The sequence below is a fragment of the Bison bison genome, unplaced genomic scaffold (genome assembly GCF_000754665.1).
Source record: "Bison bison bison isolate TAMUID 2011002044 unplaced genomic scaffold, Bison_UMD1.0 scf7180017864255, whole genome shotgun sequence".
Taxonomy (NCBI): domain Eukaryota; kingdom Metazoa; phylum Chordata; class Mammalia; order Artiodactyla; family Bovidae; genus Bison; species Bison bison.
Genome location: NW_011494827.1, coordinates 754,972 through 762,129, shown reverse-complemented (window position 1 = coordinate 762,129; position 7,158 = coordinate 754,972).

Genomic DNA, 7,158 nt, shown 5'->3' with positions numbered 1-7,158 from the left:
TCCTCATGAAGAAAGATCAGAGCAGCAGCTGCAACTCTGGAGACATGCTTCCATTCAGGACGAACCCCTTTGCTCTCTCCTGGGGGTATAACCCTGAGACTGGAGTCTGAGAATCAAATTCAGAAAGGAGCGTGGGGGGGGGGGGTAAGGGGAGGGGGGAATCATACCTTGAACATCAGTGCTATTAAGAACTCAAAGCATTTGTTCATTCATTCATCAGCCAGTATTAAGAAAGGCACTACTCTGTGCCAGGCACTGGGACCTGAGCACCAGAATTCAAGTCTGGCCTGGTCTTTGTGGAGCTGCACTCTAGCAGAGCAGAAGGGTAGTGCAGGGCAGTGGAAATATGGCAGCCCACTCCTGTATTCTTTTTTTTTTTCCACTCTAGTATTCTTGCCTGGAGGATTCCATGGACAGAGGAGCCTAGCGGGCTATAGTCCATGGGATCACAAAGGGTCAGACACAACTGAGTGACCAACACTTTCACATTTAACAGGCATAAAATCACATCTAGTAAAATGCCTGATGCTTCAGAGACACTCGAAATATAGCAGTTCCCTTCCTCCTTCCCTGCCAAGTTTGTTTGTTTGTTTTTAGCTTGTAAATACCCAGTAAATTATACATCATTTACTAATGTTTACCCCTACCCTACTCCTACTTTGTCTCTGATTTTTACCTCTCCCTTTACCCATGCAGTAATAATCCCTGCTCTGTTAGTTCCTGAGGGCTGCTTGGGCTTCCCTGGTGGCTCAGAGGTTAAAGCATCTGCCTGGAATGCAGGAGACCTGGGTTCGATCCCTGGGTCGGGAAGATCCCCTGGAGAAGGAAATGGCGACCCACTCCAGTACTCTTGCCTGGAGAATCCCATGGACAGAGGAGCCTGGCAGGATACAGTCCATGGGGTTGCAAAGAATTGGACACGACTGAGCGACTTCACTTTCACTTTCAGGGCTGCTGTATATACATTACGGAGGTTTAAAGCAAATGAAATTTATCCTCTCAGTTCTGGAGGCTGAGGAATCAAGGGGTCAGCAGGGCCATGCTTCTTCCAAAGTTTCCAGGGGAAACTACTTGTCTCTTTCAGGTTCTGGTGGCTCCAGGTGTCCTTAGGTTGTGGGCTCATTACTCCAGTCTCTGCTCCATCTTCACATGGCCATATCCCTCTGTGTCTCTGTGTCTTCACAGGACCTTCTTATAAGGACACCAGTCATTGGATTTAAGGCCCACCCTAATTCAGTGTGTTGTTGTTCAGTCGCTAAGTCTTGTCCCATTCTTGTAACCCCATGGACTGCTTCATGCCAGCTCCTCTGTCCTCCATTATCTCCTGGAGTTTGCTCAAATTTATATCCACTGAGTCAGGGATGCTATCTAACCATCTCGCCCTCTGCCATTGCCTTCTCCTTTTGCCTTCAATCTTTCCCAGCATCAGGGTCTTTTCCAATGAGTCATCTCTTTTATATCATTTGGCTAAAGTATTGGAGTTTCAGCTTTGGCATCAACCCTGCCAATGAATATTCAGAGTTGATTTCCTTTAGGATTGACTGGTTTGATCTCCTTGAAGTCCAGTGTGATCTCCCTTTAACTATATCTACAAAAGCCCTATTTCCAAGTGAGGTCATATTCTGATGTTCCTAGCCGACATGAATTTTGAGAGGACATCACTCAACCCAGTGCAGTGCCTCACAAGTATTAAGTGCATCTGAAGTGCTGTGCTGAGAGCTCAGCAGATTTTAGCCACATCAACTGTGCAGAGCACTTAGAACAGAGCCTGGACACAGAAAGTATTCATACTCTTACCACTGTTACTCATCCTCATTACCAATCTCTAAGGCAGGACTAGGAGCATCCCACTGGTTATAAAGTGAGACTATTACTTTATATCTACATCCCTAATTTACAGATGTAGAAACTAAAACACAGAGAGGTCAAATTACTTGGTCAAATTACCAGGGCCACACAGCCCTTTGGGATGGAGGCAGCACTCAGGCTCACGCAATCTGGTGCCAAATTGCCCTAAACACCATTCACACCAAGTCATGGGGATAAGGTGGGCATCCTCCTCAAAGAGTTTCCTTGTTGTTGTTGTTTAGTCATTCAGTCGTGTCTAGCTCTTAGTGATCCCATGGACTGAAACATGCCAGGCTTCCTTGTCCTTTATCATCTCCCAGGGCTTGCTCAAACTCATGTCCATTGAGTCACTGATGCCATCCAGCCATCTCATCCTCTGTCGTCCCCTTCTCCTCCTGCCTTCAATCTTTCCCACCATCAGGGTCTTTTCCAATGAGTTGGCTCTTGACATCAGGTGGCCAAAGTATTGGAGTTTCAGCTTCACCAACAGTTTTTCCAATGAATACTCACAACTGATTTCCTTTAGGATTGACTGGTTGGATCTCCTTGCAGTCCAAGGGACTCTCAAGAGTCTTCTCCAACACCACAGTTCAAAAGCATCAATCTTTGGCACTCAGCCTTCTTTATGGTCCAACTCTCACATCCATACATGACTATTGGAAGTCCATTGTAATTCTTGATTATCAGCTGCAACTGCTCTCCCGTTTCAGAGACGAGAAAGTTGAGGCATAGAGAAGCCAAGTGACTTGTGACTGCGGTGCTGTGACTCCTCCACCTCTCAGTCTCCCGTGGGGGGGTCGAGGGGGGGTCCTTGTTTATTCAACACAAGCTGAATGACAATTTGAATTCCCTTCAACGTTCCAGGCCTAGGATCTATCATGGGCTCTGTAGCTGCAGTCGCTGAAATCTGTTTTGTATTTAATGTGGCAAATTATGCCAAGTACACCAACCCAGAGCTGTTTAAAATTCCTCTGGGCCTTGAGGACAGCACTTCAGAAAAACATTTGCTTTGCTGTTTTCCCTGCTGTGGTCCTTCTAGCCCTTGGTGTGCCCAGAGCAGACCTGTGGCCCTGGGGAAGGCCCCATGGGAGCCTGGGATGCAGAGGAAAGCCTTCCTCCTGCCTTCTCTCTTTGCCTCTCTTCATTTTCTAGAGGCCTCCGGGGGAGTTTAGTCCATAACATGAACCTAGACTTGGCCCTGATCTAACCCATTTACAGCCAAGGGAAAAAAAAACTCCCCATTTTTCATACAAAATGTTTTACACAGGACTTCACTCCAGGTCCTCAGTGACAAAGCCATGCTCCAAACCATCGAAGGTCAGTTGTGGGCTACCCCAGGGCTGTGACCTCCCCTCAGATGCCAGGGCCACGGATAGAGCAGGTTCAAGATGCCTCTTCTCTGAGAACAGGAATCCGGGGGCCAGGAGGTAGGAATAAGTGGAGAACTTCCAGAGACCCAGCTAAAGATTACAGACTCAAGGGCCCACAGGGGTTTGGCAGGAAACATAAGTGGGCAAAGCGAGGTCAGCGGGAGGCAGTAGGGAGTGGTGGGGACTGTGGCGCAATGTAGAGACTGTGATCCGTCTCCAGGGCAACTGTTCTCAGCTCTGGCTGAGAGTTCCTGGGCAAGAATAAGCCTGTGCTCCCAGATCTTCTAATTGGTCAAGAGAAATAATGCTCTGAACTTTTTGGTGAACCAATTTTTTCTAGGCTTTCTCTTAAAATTCTTCAATTTTTCAATGTTGGTGATTCATTCAGACTTTTTGAAAAATACTGTCTGGCTTGACCAAACACATGTTTGGGCTGTCTTACAGGCTTTGGGTCAGCACTTTGAGACCAGTTGAAGAGACACTGATACCATGACTTCTTGTTAGTTTCAATCTCTCAGGAGCAGGTGGTCCTTGGCGAAGGCATACACCCAATGTGGATCCCCATCCTCTCAGTCTTGGAGATGCTTGGGTATCTTCGTGTCCACATTCCTTCCTTTGCCAACTTTGTTCCATCTCAGGCTTTAAATGAGCTTCCCAGGTGGCACGAGTGGTAAAGAACCCGCCTGCCAATGGAAGAGATATAAGAGACATGAGTTCAATCCCTGGATTGGGAAGACCCCCTGGAGGAAGGCATGGCAACCCACTCCGGTATTCTTGCCTGGAGAATCCCTTGGACAGAGGAGCCTGGAGTGCTACAGTCCATGGGGTCTGACATGACTGAAGTGACTTAGCACACACACACATGCTCTAAATACCAGCAGATGTCCCCTAAACTGGTGTTTCCAGGCTTTTCCTCTCCTCTGAAGCCCAGGATCAAATGTCCAACTTCTGCTTGACAACTTTATTGGGATGTCTAATAGCTCCCTCAAATTTAATATGTCCTTAACCCAACCATGCAGGGTGTCCATCCCCTCAAACCTATTTTTCCTGCCATTTTCCCCATCTCGGCACTAAGTGTGTCCTAAAACATCTGGCTGAGCTCAGCCTAGTTCAGCCAACTCCAGTCACCCTGTAGATGAATGATGACTACTTGAAGTCACTAAGCTTCTGGGGCAATTTTGTTACGCAGCAATAGCTGGCTGATACAGTGGTAGCATCTCTTCTTCCACTGTAATCACTTTTCTTGCCCCCATGCTCAACTTTTGAGGGGCATATTGTTCAAACAAGGCAAAAACAAGGGAAGCGCTGTTGACAAGCACACAGCAGCAGGGAACCACTCATACTAAGAAGAATCTGGAAGTCCTCCGAGATCAACACCATCTGAAATACACTCTCCTTATTTGGAATGTAACTAGAGACTTTTCCCATTCATCATTTTATTTAGGAGAAATGTTGCGTTGAGTTATTTGAATGTAAATATCATTTTTCCTTATATAAACACTGACAAAAAATAAAATACTATGAGACACAGATAGTATATAAAATTTGGGCATTAAAAAAAAGAGAAACATCCTCTCGGGAAAACATTAACTGGGGTGGGATTCTGGGGAGGGGTGTCTATATTTCTTCAATTCTAAGACCAATGATAGATATCACTGAATTAGTAACAACTTTCCTTCTGAGAAAAAAAGTAAAACGTTCCATGTACATTTAGATTTTGGCATCTCAAATGCAGAAGAGTTAAACAGACACAACAAGACCCTAGATTTGAGGACACACAAGTGCTCCCAGACATGCACATGCCCAGGGACACAGCAGCTGTCCCCCTTGAAATTCCCAGCTGATGCTGATGACAGAGTCTGGTCAGAGCAAGTGTGTCCTCCCAAAGCGCCTCAGATCACTTTAATTGAGACGACAAAGCTTGGTGCGGCCACTTCACTTTGATCTGTATCAAATCCTAAATGGAAATGCATCTGAGCTCCCTGCCAAATATTCCCGTGAACTTGGGGCTGGGGGCTGGATTCTGCCCCTGTGCGCCTCATCCCACCGGTCCTGCCACAGAAGGATTCACAGGAATGCTGTCTGTGAGCTGGGCTTGGAGAGGCCTCCAGGAGGTTCTCCTGACACCCAAATATCTCCCTCACTGCCAGTCATGCTGTCTGAAATTCCACTATTAAATTCTTGGATTTTACTTTTTTCCTTTTTAATGCAGAAGAAGTCTTAGAAATTATCTGTGTCCGTCAAGGTTTAACCAGGAAGGTAGAAGCCACTTTCAGACATTTTAAGGCAGCGAGGTAGCACAGAGATTAGTGATAGCAGGAACCACCAGCACCCCTGGATGGGGACAAAGTAGAGGTGCCAGTGGGGCTGTGGTAGGGGCCACCCGATGGAGCCAGGGCCACAGGGGGCTGGAGCGGACGGGGTGAAAGCTGAGTCATGCAGGAGGCAAGGCTGCTTCTGGACATTCTGAGAGGCACGGGAATGGGAAGTCCCCGGCCCCACCTCCCCTTCCTGATCTGCCCTCAGGCCTTTCTCCAGAACCTTCCATTCATTAAACCCAGCCAGTGTTCCATTTTATGGACAGACCAGTGTTTTTATGCATTCACCTACTATACAGTGGGAGTGAGAAATAGATTTAAGGGACTAGATCTGATAGACAGAGGGCCTGATGAACTATGGACGGAGGTTCGTGACATTGTACAGGAGACAAGAATCACGACCATCCCCAAGAAAAAGAAATGCAAAAAAGCAAAATGGATGTCTGAGGAGGCCTTACATACAAATAGCTGTGAAAAGAAGGGAAGTGAAAAGCAAAGGAGAAAAGGAAAGATATACCCATTTGAATGCAGAATTCCAAAGAACAGCAAGGAGAGATAAGAAAGCCTTCCTCAACAATCAATGCAAGGAAATAGAGGAAAACAATAGAATGGGAAAGACTAGAGATCTCTTCAAGAAAATAAGAGATACCAAGGGAACATTTCATGCAAAGATGGGCTCAATAAAGGACAGAAATGGTAGGGACATGACAGAAGCAGAAGATATTAAGAAGAGGTGGCAAGAATACAGAGAAGAACTGTACAAAAAAGATCTTCACGACCCAGATAATCACGAAGGTGTGATCACTCACACTCACCCAGAGCCAGACATCCTGGAACGTAAAGTCAGGTGGGCCTTGGAAAGCATCACTACAAACAAAGCTAGTGGAGGTGATGGAATTCCAGTTGAGCTATTTCAAATCCTAAAGGATGATGCTGTGAAAGTGCCATACTCATTATGCCAGCACATTTGGAAAACTCAGCGGTGGCCACAGGACTGGAAAAGATCAGTTTTCATTCCAACCACAAGGAATGGCAATGTCAAAGAATGCTCAAACAACCGCACAATTGCACTCATCTCATGGTGGGCTGCCGTCTATGGGGTCACACAGAGTCGGACATGACTGAAGTGACTTAGCAGTAGCAGTAGCATATGCTAGTAAAGCAGTGTTCAAAATTCTCCAAGCCAGGCTTCAGCAATATGTGAACCGTGAACTTCCAGATGTTCAAGCTGGTTTTAGAAAAGACAGAGGAACCAGAGATCAAGTTGCCAACATCCGATAGATCATTGAAAAAGCAAGAGAATTCCAGAAAAACATCTATTTCTGCTTTATTGACTATGCCAAAGCCTTTGACTGTGTGGATCACAATAAACTGTGGAAAATTCTGAAAGAGATGGGAATACCAGACCACCTGACGTGCCTCTTGAGAAACCTGTATGCAGGTCAGGAAGCAACAGTTAGAACTGGACATGGAACAACAGACTGGTTCCAAATAGGAAAAGGACTACGTCAAGGCTGTATATTGTCACCCTGCTTATTTAACTTCTAGGCAGAGTACATCATGAGAAACGCTGGGCTGGAGAAAGCACAAGTTGGAATCAAGATTGCTGGGAGAAATATCAA